This window comes from Schistocerca nitens, chromosome 1, assembly GCF_023898315.1.
Source record: "Schistocerca nitens isolate TAMUIC-IGC-003100 chromosome 1, iqSchNite1.1, whole genome shotgun sequence".
NCBI lineage: Eukaryota > Metazoa > Arthropoda > Insecta > Orthoptera > Acrididae > Schistocerca > Schistocerca nitens.
The window spans coordinates 1,244,278,506-1,244,295,000 of record NC_064614.1 but is presented as its reverse complement, the minus strand read 5'-3'; the positions used below and the strand labels follow the sequence as shown (position 1 = coordinate 1,244,295,000).

Sequence of the window (16,495 nt, the reverse complement as noted above, 5' to 3'; positions counted from 1 at the left end):
ACAGGGAAGTGGATTAGGAAACGAAATGCTAAGAGTAATAGGTGAATTTTGTTATTAGCGCAGGAAAATAACTATCGTGGGTGAAGAGAGAATAGAAAATGGAGGCTGGCTATAGCAAGAAAGGCGATTCTGAGAAAGGGAAATCAGTTAGCATCGAATATGAATGTAAATGTTAGGCAGTCTTCTTCTGGAGATATTTGTCCGGATCATATCCTTATATGAAAGCGAAACCTATACGATAAAGAGTGCGGGCAAAATGAGGATGTTTCGAAATGTGATATTAAAGAAGAATGATGAAGATTAGATGGGTAGATCGAGTAATTAATGAGGAGTTATTGAATGGAATTGAAAAAAAAAGAAAGTTGTGGCACCTCTTAACTAAATGAATCGATGGCCTGAAGAACATCCTAAAGGCATCAAGAAATTATGTTAGATGATGGATGGAACTGTGGGGAGGGGGGTTAAAAGTTTTAGAACGAGACCAAGGCTCGATTTCAGTAAGCAGATTCGACTGGATGTTCGCTGCATAAATTTTGCAAAGATGAAGAGACTTGCGCAGAATAGGCTAGCATCAAGAGCTGCATCAGATCTTTCATTTGTTCTGAAGAACACAAAGGAAAGTTTCTTTTCTAGTAACTGTGGACAATGCTATGCTCCTCAAGTTGTCATGGTTTATTTGTGACGAATTTTGTTAGTGAATATACATACTGTCACGGAGTGGTTGAAATTCTTAACTCCTTGAATAGGCCATTATGAGATGATTGTCAGCAATTCGCTATCTTGTGGTCATGTGGCTAGTGTTGTTGACTCGATCACAGGAGGCTGGGTTCGATTACTGGCCGGATCAGGGATTTTCTCTGCTCGGGACTGGGTGTGGGTGTTATCATCATCATCATCATCGACACGGAAGCCGCCGAAGTGGCATCAATTAGAAAGATCTGCACTAGGTGGCCCAGCGCTCCAGATGGAGTCTCCCAGCCAATAATGCCATATGAATATTTTTATAAAACGATTGTGGGTGAACACATATTACACAGGGTGGAGGAATAAACATGATAGTAAGGTCAGAGCAGGGTAAAGGACGTCGAAGAACTTTCTCAATAACCACACGTCGGAAACGCACCGTTGTGTAACCTAGGTGACAGAACGTTAGCCAGTGACAAGCATGCGGAAGTGTGTATAAAAAAAATGTTTCAAATCGCTCTAAGCACTATGGGACAACATCTGAGGTCATGAGGTCATCAGTCCCCTAGAATTAGAACTACTTAAACCTAACTAACCTAAGGACGTCACACACATCCATGCCCGAAGCAGGATTCGCACCTGTGACCGTAGCAGCAGCGCGGTTCCGGATTGAAGCGTCTAGAACCGCTCGGCCACAGCGGTCGGCAAACGGAGTTGTATACATTTCAGCTAACTTGCTCTACCCACTACCTGATACGTTAAAGATCATTTTAAATTTCCTGGTGTGGTTTGGAGATGAACACTGAACATGAGGTAAACTTTAAATTCCTATCACTGTCTCGTTACATTAGAATTTGCTATGATATTTAGTGACTATACAGTCAGCTAAGCTAAAAGTAACGGAATGCTATTAGTCTGTTAAGATAATAAACCACAGTAAAGATACAGCACTGTTTGAAGACTGTCCACATGTGGCACTGTAAGTATTCCGTCCTCTCCAACCACTAGAGGGCGCGCAACGTGACGTGTTCGGTAGGTGAGCAATCGACAGGGCGTGGGCAGAGCGGTAGTGGTGGGGGTTATGGGCAGGCGCTGTAGGGGATATGCTGAGGGCTCAAGGGGAAGTGTCATTTTAAACTGAAGCCTGTGACACATTTTTTGTACCTGTAGTGAAGCCCTCCACGCCCATATTTTCATGGCGGCCAATGAAAAAGATCTGTCACCTCTGCTTTGGTTAGTATGCAAAAACAGTTCACCTGAAAATGCAACAAAAACAGTGATTTACATCCTCCTGACATGTTGAGCGTTTGTGCCTTTCAGAGAAGCGTCAGGAGTGGCGAATTTTGAGTATAACCGACACATTTCCCTTGCCGCCATGATAATATTAGCTTGTTTTGCCAAAATGCAGCATAGCTAACCGATGTTACATCACTAACATATGCAGACGCAATTGCGAGAAAATTCTGAAACAGTGGTTTATTAAGGTTATTAAGTGAGGAGCTGAGAAAAATAACGTAAATAGTTTATAAAAAAGTACCTCAGTACATAAATAAACGTGCAATGTCTTATGTTGTTTCAAAACCCATAGCAACAGCAACTAACGGCCCTTAAAAATTACATTCTCTCGTATTTCATCCAAAAACTCTGTAGTTTGTGGAATAACAGGGCAGATAATGAAGTTTTGAGTAATAAACAGTGATATAATTTTCCAAAATCTCATTTCGATATCTCGAACGGTTCACGAAATACAAGGAATCTTGTGGACATCACACTCTGGCTTTATCGCCTGAGTGGGTGATTGCAAATGAGTGTACTGCATCAGATCAGTTTTCTCCAGATTGGTGACCTCCTACCAAGTCTAAAGAAAAATTCAATTTGTTAGCTAAATTTGATATGCAGCAATATGTTATGTAATAGGCATCAGACACAAAATCATAGCGACCCCTTTTTTTATTGCAAACTATTTCTAAATGATAATTAATTGAAACCCTCAGCTGCCGAGAGGTGTTCAGGTGTTGATATACCTCGATGGGGACAGCTGAAAATGTGTGCCCTGACCGGGACTCGAACCCGGGATCTCCTGCTTACATGGCAGACGCTCTATCCATCTTTCTTTTTCATTTTGTTCGATATAGTTCGATAGGTTAAAGTTAGATATACTGGCAATTATTGAAGTTCGGTTGTGGGAGGAACAAGACTTTTGGTCAGGTGAATACAGGTTGCCGGCCGCGGTGGTCTCGCGGTTCTAGGCGCTCAGTCCGGAACCGCGCGATTGCTACGGTCGCAAATTCGAATCCTGCTTCGGGCATGGATGTGTGTGATGTCCTTAGGTTAGTTAGGTTTAAGTAGTTCTAAGTTCTAGGGGACTGATGACCACAGATGTTAAGTCCCATAGTGCTCAGAGCCATTTGAACCATTTTTTTTTTTTTTAATACAGGGACCGAGCGAGGTGGCGCAGTGGTTAGCACACTGGACTCGCATTCGGGAGGACGACGGTTCAATCCCGTCTCCGGCCATCCTGATTTAGGTTTTCCGTGATTTCCCTAAATCATTTCAGGCAAATGCCGGGATGGTTCCTTTGAAAGGGCACGGCCGATTTCCTTTCCAATCCTTCCCTAACCCGAGCTTGCGCTCCGTCTCTAATGACCTCGTTGTCGACGGGACGTTAAACGCTAACCACCACCACCTTGAATACAGGGTTATAAATACAAAATCAAATAGGGGTAATGCAGGAGTTGGTTTAATAATGAATACAAAAATAGGAGTGCGAGTAAGCTACTACAAACAGCATAGTGAACGCATTATTGTGGCCAAGATAGACACGCAGCCCACGCCTACTACAGTAGTGCAAGTTTATATGCCAACTAGCTCTGCCGATGACGAAGAAATTGAAGACATGTATGATGAAATAAAAGAAATTATTCAGATAGTGAAGGGAAACGAAAGTTTAATAGTCATGGGTGACTGGAATTCGGTAGTAGCAAAATGGAGAGAAGGAAACGTAGTAGGTGACTATGGATTGGGGGTAAGAAATGAAAGAGGAAGCCGCCTGGTAGAATTATGCACAGAGCACAACTTAATCATAGCTAACACTTGGTTCAAGAATCATAAAAGAAAGTTGTATACATGGAAGAATTCTGGAGATACTGACAGGTATCAGATAGATTATATAATGGTAAGACAGAGATTTAGGAACAAGGTTTTAAATTGTAAGACATTTCCAGGGGCAGATGTGGACTCTGACCACAATCTATTAGTTATGAACTGTAGATTAAAACTGAATAAACTGCAAAAAAGTGGGAATTTAAGGAGATGGGACCTGGATAAACTGACTAAACCAGAGGCTGTACAGAGTTTCAGGGAGAGCATAAGGGAACAATTGACAGGAATGGGGGAAAGAAATACAGTAGAAGAAGAATGGGTAGCTTTGAGGGATGAAGTAGTGAAGGCAACATTGGATAAAGTAGGTAAAAAGACGAGGGCTAGTAGAAATCCTTGGGTAACAGAAGAAATATTGAATTTAATTGATGAAAGGAGAAAATATAAAAATGCAGTAAATGAAGCAGGCAAAAAGGAATACAAACGTCTCAAAAACGATATCGACAGGAAGTGCAAAATGGCTAAGCAGGGATGGCTAGAGGACAAATGTAAGGATGTAGAGGCTGATCTCACTGGGGGTAAGATAGATACTGCCTACAGGAAAATTAAAGAGACCTTTGGAGAAAAGAGAGCCACTTGTATGAATATCAAGAGCTCAGATGGAAACCCATTTCTAAGCAAAGAACGGAAAGCAGAAAGGTGGAAGGAGTACATAGAGGGTCTATGCAAGGGCGATGTACTTCAGGGCATTATTATGGAAATGTAAGAGGATGTAGATGAAGATGAAGTGGGAGATATGATACTGCGTGAAGACTTTGACAGAGCACTGAAAGATCTGAGTCGAAACAAAGCTCCGGGAGTAGACAACATTCTATTAGAACTACTGACGGCCTTAGGAGAGCCAGTCCTGACAAAACTCTACCATCTGGTGAGCAAGGTCTATGAGACAGGTAAAATACCCTCAGACTTCAAGAAGAATGTAATAATTCCAATCCCAAAGAAAGCAGGTGTTGACAGATGTGAAAATTACCGAAGTATCAGTTTAATAAGTCACAGCTGCAAAATACTAACGCGAATTCTTTACAGACGAATGGAAAACTGGTAGAAGCCGACCTCGGGGAAGATCAGTTTGGATTCCGTAAAAATATTGGAACACGTGAGGCAATACTGACCCTACGACTTATTAGAAGCTGGATTAAGGAAAGGCAAACCTACGTTTATAGCATTTGTAGACTTGACAATGTTGACTGGAATACTCTCAAATTCTGAAGGTGGCAGTGGTAAAATACAGGGAGTGAAAGGCTATTTACAATTTGTACAGAAACCAGCTGGCAGTTATAAGAGTCGAGGGACATGAAACGGAAGCAGTGGTTGGGAAGGGAGTGAGACAGGGTTGTAGCCTCTCCCCGATGTTATTCAATCCGTATATTGAGAATGCAGTGAAGGAAACAAAAGAAAAATTCGGAGTAGGAATTAAAATCCATGGAGAAGAAATAAAAACTTTGAGGTTCGCCGATGACATTGTAATTCCGTCATAGAAAGCAAAGGACTTGGAAGAGCAGTTGAACGGAATGGATCGTGTCTTGAAGGGAGGATATAAGATGAACATCAACAAAAGAAAAACGAGGATAATGGAATGTAGTCGAATTAAGTCGGGTGATGCTTCGGGAATTAGATTAGGAAATGAGACTCTTAAAGTAGTAAAGGAGTTTTGCTATTTGAGGAGCAAAATAACTGATGATGGTCGAAGTAGAGAGGATATAAAATGTAGACTGGCAATGGCAAGGAAAGCCTTTCAGAAGAAGAGAAATTTCTGAATATCGAGTATAGATTTAAGTGTCAGGAAGTCTTTCGTGAAAGTATTTGTATGGAGTGTAGCTATGTATGGAAGTGAAACATCGGAGCCACCTAGGACGCAGATGAATAGCGCGACTGCAGCGACTTATCTTTGCACGCTTCCCGTGAGACCCACATTCCCAACTGTCCAGAATCTACGTACGTAATGTTCCTAATAGATATTTGCCCATCCAGCTGTCCCCATCGAGGTGTATCAACAACACCTGTCGGCAGCTGAGGGTTTCAATTAATTATTATTTATTTCTAGAGAAGCTGCATGGTCGTCAGTGATATCTGTTCTTTCGAGAACAGTTACTATCTTCATATAAACTATTTCTAATTTTTCGTATTGTTTTACTTACGTGCAAATATCACAATAACTATGACCAGTAACGAAATGATGGGCATATCATCACGAAGCTGACATATAAAGCTGTAAGTACCTCAACAATGAATTTTTTTTACCGAATAGTTTCTGTAAAATCGTTTGAGGAGGGTTGCAGGGTATGCGCTACGATCGCCGACCGGTCGAAAGGGGGGCAGACACTGCCGGCCTTCCCATCCGAAGATATGAATGAACTCGCCCAGCCCGTCTGACGAAAAGTGGTCGCAGTGCATCGGTCACCTTATCTTGTGTGGACTCTACCCCTGCTGGCTTGATATTCAATGCTCGCCTCGTGTGCCAGCCAGCTGCTAGCGATGGCAACAATCGAATAAAAATAACCGATTCCGTCGGCAGCTGGAAACCAATGGATCCAGTTAGTTGCAGTTTAACGTATCAGGTGGACTATTATCATTCTTTCTTTCAAGTGATATCTGCCTGTAGGAGCAACCGAATAAAGTCTATCGACACAGTGCAATGTAGATTTGCATCGTGACTGAATTCTTTCTGTCGGTTTTTTTTCTGTAGGTTTTCTTGTCTGTCGATTTTTTCTGTCTGTCGGTTTTTTCTGTTGGTTGAATTTTTTCTGTCGGCTGAACTCCGTACTCGTTACTTATAAGGAAACCACCCGTTAATGTTTAACTTGACTGAGCTACCCATTCGTTCTTCTCAGTCAAGCTATTCAGCAGTACTTTCTTTGGTTGTACCACAGCAGTGATGTACAATAGCGGTGTGAAGAGGACCTCATACCCCCAGTTGTAAATGAAGACTTCTCAGGGAGTACGCCGAAGTTAACGTAAGCATTATACATGTTAATTACGTATTGAATTGACCAGTTCTTCATTTCGTAATTTGAAACTGATTAATATATTGCTGTGGATTACGTTATTTGAGACGCAATTATACTGTAACTAATTAAGCTGATATATCGTTAGGGGTGAAAAGTCGAGTGTTCATACTAGGTGTACGTTATGAAGAAAGCAACACTGCCAAATTTCAGCGACAATTTGCATTCCGTTTCACTAAAAAGGTGAGATAGTATACGTGAATTAAAAACCATTTGATTGTAGCTCATAAACACTTACTCAGTCATTTTGCCTGAAGACGATGGAGACGCATTCTATCGAAGCGTTGCTACGAGACGACGACGCTACTCGGCTGACAACCAGTGAAGGCTTCATACAAGTAGCAAGTATATCATTTCACATATATAAAGGAGTGCTATTCACAGTCATACACTGGTACGTCAACTTCACAGTTAAACGTGTGTCTCTGGCTGTCACTGTAAAATGTCAAGAGTCTTTAAAGAAGTTCGCACCCTTCTAGAACCGTGGGAGTGAGAACTGGACACGCCTGACTTCCGGCGCTTTCAGTTTTGAGCGGAAACAATCGATCATTTTGGTGTTGTCAAATTATTATTATTTCCGACTGTACTCTGTTACTGCGTGTCGTAGCTGTTACTGTCGTTCCGGTATTTACTTTTCATTTGGTTGCAATAAGCAGCTATTAGTTCAGTTTATCGTCCATGTTAATAAACGCCGTCCGTTGTGGCCTAGCGATTCTAGGCGCTTTAGTGCGGAACCGCGCTGCTGCTACGGTCGTAGGTACGAATCCTGCCTCGGGCATGGATGTATGTGATGTCCTTAGGTTAGTTAGGTTGAAGTAGTTCTAAGTCTAGGGGACTGATGACCTCAAATATTAAGTCCCATAGTGCTCAGAGCCATTTGAACCATTTTTGTTCATAAACAGTGCATTTACTAAGCAGTGAACTTTGAATCAGTATGAAACTGCCGAAACACTCAGTAGTCTGGAAATCGGAGAAATCGTTTGATTGCATAAAACAGATTATCCTCAAGATAATTTCTATAAATGCAATATACTGCATCTGCAAAGAAGATTCATATTCACACCCTACTTTAATTAGAGAAACTCAAAGAAACTTAACGAATGACGACTAATACTTTTTGCGAAGAAATACTACCGAGAAGTGACTGTTTATGCGCAAGGAGCAAGTGGTTATCAGCAAAGAATTTAAAAAAAAATCTTATACGCTTATTCTTCACGTTACCTCAGCATTTGCCGAAAGAAAAGTATCGGTGATGGGTGCCAGGAAAGTGGGGGGAGGCAGAGAGAGAGAGAGAGAGAGAGAGAGAGAGAGAGCGCTTCAATACATTGAAACTAAAAAAGTAATTTTACATTTATTTAAACATAAATTTAAAATTAAACTTTTGAAACCAACGAAAAACTGATATTTTTACTTACTTAAATACGAATTTAAGTAAGTAAAATTTTTTAAAATAGCTCATTTTTAGAAATGGCTGGTTCAGATGGCTCTGAGCACTATGGGACTTAACATCTGAGGTCATCAGTTCCCTAGACTTAGAACTACTTAAACCTAACTAACCTAAGGGCATCACACAAATCCATGCCCGAGGCAGGATTCGAACCTGCGACTGCAGCGGCCGCGCGGTTCCGACTGTAGCGCCTAGAACCGCTCGGCCACTCCGGCCGGCCATTTTTAAAAATATACTTTTTATTCTCCTCTGTTTGACATAAGATACGTCATTTGTCTCTACAAAAGTTAGTAACCCTAGTTATAGTTCATATATAATCGAAGAGACTGGACAAATACGTAAAACTCAAACGTGGAGACCGTGGTGGAACCATTCATATACACTCCTGGAAATGGAAAAAAGAACACATTGACACCGGTGTGTCAGACCCACCATACTTGCTCCGGACACTGCGAGAGGGCTGTACAAGCAATGATCACACGCACGGCACAGTGGACACACCAGGAACCGCGGTGTTGGCCGTCGAATGGCGCTAGCTGCGCAGCATTTGTGCACCGCCGCCGTCAGTGTCAGCCAGTTTGCCGTGGCATACGGAGCTCCATCGCAGTCTTTAACACTGGTAGCATGCCGCGACAGCGTGGACGTGAACCGTATGTGCAGTTGACGGACTTTGAGCGAGGGCGTATAGTGGGCATGCGGGAGGCCGGGTGGACGTACCGCCGAATTGCTCAACACGTGGGGCGTGAGGTCTCCACAGTACATCGATGTTGTCGCCAGTGGTCGGCGGAAGGTGCACGTGCCCGTCGACCTGGGACCGGACCGCAGCGACGCACGGATGCACGCCAAGACCGTAGGATCCTACGCAGTGCCGTAGGGGACCGCACCGCCACTCCCCAGCAAATTAGGGACACTGTTGCTCCTGGGGTATCGGCGAGGACCATTCGCAACCGTCTCCATGAAGCTGGGCTACGGTCCCGCACACCGTTAGGCCGTCTTCCGCTCACGCCCCAACATCGTGCAGCCCGCCTCCAGTGGTGTCGCGACAGGCGTGAATGGAGGGACAAATGGAGACGTGTCGTCTTCAGCGATGAGAGTCGCTTCTGCCTTGGTGCCAATGATGGTCGTATGCGTGTTTGGCGCCGTGCAGGTGAGCGCCACAATCAGGACTGCATATGACCGAGGCACACAGGGCCAACACCCGGCATCATGGTGTGGGGAACGATCTCCTACACTGGCCGTACACCACTGGTGATCGTCGAGGGGACACTGAATAGTGCACGGTACATCCAAACCGTCATCGAACCCATCGTTCTACCATTCCTAGACCGGCAAGGGAACTTGCTGTTCCAACAGGACAATGCACGTCCGCATGTATCCCGTGCCACCCAACGTGCTCTAGAAGGTGTAAGTCAACTACCCTGGCCAGCAAGATCTCCGGATCTGTCCCCCATTGAGCATGTTTGGGACTGGATGAAGCGTCGTCTCACGCGGTCTGCACGTCCAGCACGAACGCTGGTCCAACTGAGGCGCCAGGTGGAAATGGCATGGCAAGCCGCTCCACAGGACTACATCCAGCATCTCTACGATCGTCTCCATGGGAGAATAGCAGCCTGCATTGCTGCGAAAGGTGGATATACACTGTACTAGTGCCGACATTGTGCATGCTCTGTTGCCTGTGTCTATGTGCCTGTGGTTCTGTCAGTGTGATCATGTGATGTATCTGACCCCAGGAATGTGTCAATAAAGTTTCCCCTTCCTGGGACAATGAATTCACGGTGTTCTTATTTCAATTTCCAGGAGTGTAACTGACATAAACGTCAGAGTCTTGGTTCCGTCAGATCTCACTTATCAAGTGAAACCACCCAAACCTGGAGAGTGAGTGAGAAACATTCACATAGCTGACGTGGCCGTAGGGACTACTGTCGTTCTGTTCTTTCATTAGATTGAAAAACGAAACACGTGAACGAGAAGACAGTCGAGTATCCGATCGTCTGCTGAACGCAGTCGGTTGCCCACTGCGGTGCAGTGAGCCAGGGGTTCAGATCTCCAGCCGCCTCCCCGCCGTCGATAACCGGCTCGCCTTTCCGCCGGCGTGACGTCACTGGGATTTAAGACCGAGCCTTCTTTATTGCGGGCCCGCGCCGTTGGGCACCGCACCCAGCACCCCTGCTGACTGCGCTCGGCCTGCGGGGGTGTGCACTCCAGTCCGTGCCGGCAAATGGCGGCGATCAAGCCGCAGAGTGACTGCAGCCTGGGGCTGTGAGATGAAGGCTTCCTACGAGGGAAGTCGGAGGCCGGTGGAATTCACTGCGGGAGGAAACTCGGTCAAGGGGGAACAGAGAAGTTGGTTTCTGATCTGCTGACCGAAAGATTTTCCTACGTAGAGGATAAATACTGAAACAGGCTCAGTTGACCAAGTATGTGAGTCTTTAGGCATGCACTTGATTTCAGAACGAAACCAGAACAAGATCGTCTTCCGATGCTCTCTCGACAAAATACCGGGTGATCAAAAAGTCAGTATAAATTTGAAAACTGAATAAATCACGGAATAATGTAGATAAAGAGATACAAATTGACACACATGCTTGGAATTACATAGGGTTTTATTAGAACCAAGAAAATACAAACGTTCAAGAAATGTCCGACAGATGGCGCTTCATCTGATGAATAGCAATAATTAGCATAACAAAGCAAGACAAAGCAAAGATGATGTTCTTTACAGGAAATGCTCAATATGTCCACCATCATTCCTCAACAATAGCTGTAGTCGAAGAATAATGTTGTGAACAGCACTGTAAAGCATGTCCGGAGTTATGGTGAGGCATTGGCGTCGGATGTTGTCTTTCAGCATCCCTAGAGATGTCAGTCGATCACCATACACTTGCGACTTCAGGTGACCCCAAAGCCAATAATCGCACGGACTGAGGTCTGGGAACCTGGGAGGAAAGTGGCGGCTGAGCACACGATCATCACCAAACGACACGCGCAAGAGATCTTTCACGCGTCTAGCAATATGGGGTGTTTTTTTTTTTGTTCTAATAAAACCCCATGTCATTCCAAGCATGTGTTTCAATTTTTACCTCTATATCTACATTATTCCGTGTTTTATTAAGTTTTCAAATTTACACTGACTTTTTGATCACCCGGTATGTTACCCACTTAAAAGATCGTAGTGATCGCTTTGTATCGCTGAAGATGGCGAAGAACATGTATGGGCTGCCAGGTGATTCTACAGCACAGTAAGGCGCGTCAACCTGTAGACTTAACAGAATGGCAGGAAGGAGTTATCGTCTCAGGACGTGTACCTGGCCACACCGCGAATGAAGCTGGTGGGCTTATTAGTGTGCAGGGCCGGTTTAAGACCCAAGCGGCACAAGTGCTCGATTTAGAGGGGCGCCAGAGACATCCCAACTGCAGAATTTGTAAACAAGGTAAAAGTTTACGATAAGATTAACAAGAACGTTTTAGTAAGCACGGGTCCGCAAACGAGCCATTTGCCGAGGTGATCCGAATAGGAAATGCTGTCCTAGTCAGTACAAATACACACCGAAGCGTCAAAGAAAATGGTATAGGCATGCATATTGAAATACAGAGATATAAAAACAGGCCAAATACGGCGCCGCGGTCGGCAACGCCTATATAAGGCAACAAGTGTCTGGCGCAGTTGTTAGATCGTTTACTGTTGCTACAATGGCAGGTTAGAAAGATAAAAGTGAGTTTCAAGGTGGTGTTATAGACGGCTCACGAGCGGCGCGACATAGCATTCCTGAGACGGCGATGAAGTTGGGATTTTCGCGTAGGACAATTTCACGAGTGTACCGTGAATATCAAATCTCCGACGTCGCTGCGGCCGGAAGAAGATCCTGCAAGAACGGGACCAACGGCGACTGAAGACAATCATTCAACGTGACAGAAGTGCAACCAATCCGTAAATTGCTGCAGATTTCAAAACTGGGCCATCAACAAGTGTCAGCGCGCGAACGACCGCATGGTCATACCACGAGGTGATTTAAACCCGCAAACCGCCCACCAGAGCGTTGTTTCACCACGTATCAGCATTATCCTCAATTTATGAGCATGAGTGTAGATCATTACTTGCAGTTATTCGAGTTTCTGGCTGGCAGCATTTCCTCTCATCTGGTCACGCTGGAGGTCGCGCAATGACTTCATTCATGAAAGATAAACACATTTTCACATTACGAAGTTTTTTCTTCATACTTTTCATGTTCTTTGCACTAATTGCTGTGGAGCAACGTTATTCTTCTGTCACAAACTGCAGCTATTTTACAGAAAACTGTGATTGAGAGTCGTAATTACTGTGTGTTCACTTTATGTCTGTTCCTATTTGGTTTGTTTATGTACATATTACCGGCCTAACGTAGTAGACACTGAAAAATAACGTCTGTTTATTTCTGTTCTCTTTAACAGTCTCTTCCTCTCTCTCTGCCGGCCGAAGTGGCCGTGCGGTTAAAGGCGCTGCAGTCTGGAACCGCAAGACCGCTACGGTCGCAGGTTCGAATCCTGCCTCGGGCATGGATGTTTGTGATGTCCTTGGGTTGGTTGGGTTTGACTAGTTCTGGGTTCTAGGGGACTAGTGACCTCAACCTCTCTCTCTCTCTCTCTCTGTGTGTGTGTGTGTGTGAGAGAGAGAGAGAGAGAGAGAGAGAGAGGCCACGCAAATGTACTTGTTAATTAGCGAATGTTTGATAAATTTCATATTTAAATGAACGCAAATATTAGGTATGAAGGGAAAAGACGAGAAAAATGACTGGAATCTTCGATTACCACTCTTCAGCACTACCGATTTATTTTTTTTCCATCTTTAGGTATTTCACACTTAACGGAAATGCTCTTAGAACACGTACCATTGTTAAAAAAATTGCCCTCAGTTGGCAATTGAACCTCATCCACCCATATTGTAAGCGAGCATTCTTCCACAGACTCAAGTGGCTCATCAACAAAACGGTCCATAAATTACTGAATTAAAGACCATCCTAAATTTCAGAGTCGATTTTGTGCTGCATCCAATTGCTTATGCTTTGGCTGACTGATATTTGAGTTCTGGGCATCACGAACAATAATTATTAAAAAATTGGAAAAAAACAGATTGTCATGCCGTCTTCTTGTGAATTCAGCCTATAACGAACCATCGTCATTGTTAACGCGCCTACAAAATAAATTGTGCCGAGAAGGTACACGCTTTGAAGTTAATTTGACCTCTAGCTAGGCCCACGATTCTTCTCTCAGAGAGAGTCGAACTGATTACGGCCGATATTAGTTGACTGAGTGTTAAGGAGAACATTACGTGATGGTAGACAATGAAATATGAAAGAACTCCCCTAAAATTTGTGCGAATTAATTTAGATACATTTCAAAAAACACTTCGGCACAATGTAAAAATTTACCGCGTCACGTCGAAGCACCTACCTTTGAATGTACGTTGCTGGCGTCTGTCGCAAGCGATCATGGAAGTTAAGATGTCGAAGTAGCAACTGTTTTGCTGTTACTAATGACGTAACGAGGAAACTATATTCTTTCGATTTCGGAGATAAAACTAAGTTAAGTCCGATGGGGATTAAAAGACGTGGAGGTAAACATTGTTAATCAAGATGATTATAAATTGTATGCTAGAAGTACATTTACTGCTTGAAATCATAAAAACTTGTCGTATCGTACGCTAAACCTAATTTTTGTAGGAAAAACATGCTACACATTCCGAAAGAAATGCCACCAGCAGTTGACAGTGATGATTATAAATGAACTCGTGCTGTTGGATTCCTGTCTAAACACAGTTCGAAAATAACGACGTATTCTGGAAACAAGCGCCGAAAGTAGGAAATAGTCATGATTGTGAATGTCACCGCGGAAGGCTCGCCCACGCTTTTGCTGCGTTTACATACAACAGAACTTCCAGCAGGCAAAAAGCCAATTTTCAGAAACCATTTTCCCCTGTCATGTTTATCTGTTATGTCTGAACTGATTACGCTAGCACTATCAAATATCGACTTCCTGAACGTCGGCTGTTTTACCCGAATGGTGTCTGTAAATCGTCTGCGCCATGAACCGAGGTTATCAATACAAGAGTAATATTTTTAACACAGAGAGTGCACAATTTCTTTGTAGACGTCATTGGAGTCATATGGAGGAGGAGGAGGAGGAGGAGGAGGAGGAGAAGGAGGAGGAGGAAGAACGTGAGATTACACAAGAATCCTTCAGAAATAGTATCAACGCAGATTAATGCCATAGAAAACGTTACATTAAACCACTGAAATTACGTGTGTTGTAGAAAAAATGCGAAATGGTTAACGGTGAAAAAATTTTTCTACTTCAACTTTCAGATGTTTGAAATGTCTTGAAAAGTTCCGAACGAGTAAAGTTACTTTTGCATTCCTTCACACAGAAGTAGGGAATGATTTGTCATAAGCCTTTGTTTGTGTACGAAAGCCACTGTCACTAAAAAAGAGTGTGAGTACAGCAGATGAACTAGCCAGCTACGCAAAATACAGGGTTGTTGACAATCAGATCGATTTTTCTAACGCACCCAGTGTCTAGTAATTTCTGTACCGCTTTTCAATTAATAAAGAAAAAGAATGTGCTTCTGAGCAATTGCGTAAGAAAAATGAATAACTTCCTGCTCAGTCGAATATGCCTTCTTTTCCATATATACCAGAGTGTGAATAATTAATGAAACGATAATAAATGGTTATTAGCAACCGCAGACATTTGCCTTAGTGTTCCTCATTTCAATAGTTGCTATATATCAGGTATTTTTTAATATCTGCATTAACGAATGTGAAGCATTTCCAGGATTTTATTAAACTGCCTACAAGAGATAATCTCAACAAAATATCATTAATGAAATGTGAAATGCACACAGTAACAAAATTTTTGCAACATCCATTTTTTTCAAAATTCGTGGCACAGAAAATAAAAAATTGGCTGTGACGCATGCGCAAGTATTCATTTGTAGTGTGTCCAGATCATCAAATCAAAAATATAAACATTTGTTGCCGCGTGGGATTAGCCGAGCGGTCTAAGGCGCTGCAGTCATATTCTGTGCGGCTGGTCCCGGAAGAGGTTCGAGTCCTCCCTCGGGCATGGATGAGTGTGTTTGTCCTTAGGATGATTTAGGTTAAGTAGTGTGTAAGCTTAGGGACCTATGACCTTAGCAGTTACGTCCCATAAGATTTCACACACATTTTTGAAACATTTGTTTAACAACAAAATAGTCTATTTCCCTTTTTTCTGTTGCCACCTGAGCAACGTCAGTACATTGTTACCCGTCGTCTTGAGCGGATGCAGACTTCAGTCCATCGTGGAGTACCGTCGATGAGTTCGTCAAACACCTGCTGCAAATTATCCAACTCTTCAATGGCGAGTCAGCCTAAGTGGCACGGAGTACGCGATCGTTTTAGACGTCCGAAAACAGCTACTTTCAGTTCCACACATGTTTGGCTGCATTCATGTCAGGGGAACAGGCAGGCTCCACTGTGGTGATCATAGCTTTCTGAAGGTACGTGATCACGAGAATGGCACAATGAGCACATGACTTACCGTTCACCGAGATGAGATTTCCTCCTAAATGTTGGCGATATGGCCCAACTGTTGGTTGCAGATTCTCATCCCCGTACCGTAGAGTAGTGAGACTGGCCTCAACAACCGAGAGAGATGCACGGTGGAACCATGTATTGGAACCTCAGAACATCACTCCAAAATGTTCAAATGTGTGTGAATTCCTAAGCGACCAAACTGCTGAGGTCATCGGTCCATAGACTTACACTATCTTGTACTAACTTATGCTAAGAACAACACACACACCCATGCCCGAGGAAGGACTCGACCCAATGATGAAGGATGCAGGACGTTAGCTACGAAGTCGACCAGTAGTGTGGTACGAGGCGGGCATACAGGCCCACCCAGTAGGGTGGTGTAAGGCCGTTGCACTCAACGGAGATTACGTTGAAGAATGGATTTTGTAGCCAAACGAGTTGGATATATCACGGTGTGTTGGAATCCCGAATAAAACCGACCTGTTCAGAAGAAAAAAGATGTTGCTTTGCTGATTCAACGTCCCTCGCATATTCTTCTATCAGCAACATAAAATTCCCTTCCAATCACTCCATCGCTGACACTATTCATATCGACATCAGGAAAAGTAGACTAGATAGCAGACGAAAGCTTCCTTTTCAGCTAACGCCGA

The 16,495-nt window shown here is 43.6% G+C and overlaps 1 protein-coding gene across 1 annotated transcript in view; it reads right to left on the bottom strand.

Annotated features, from left to right (window-relative positions):
• LOC126201832 (uncharacterized) overlaps positions 1-16,495 on the bottom strand; it is an 827,155-nt gene that overhangs the window by 264,225 nt on the left and 546,435 nt on the right. The gene's annotated exons all lie outside the window — the stretch shown is intronic.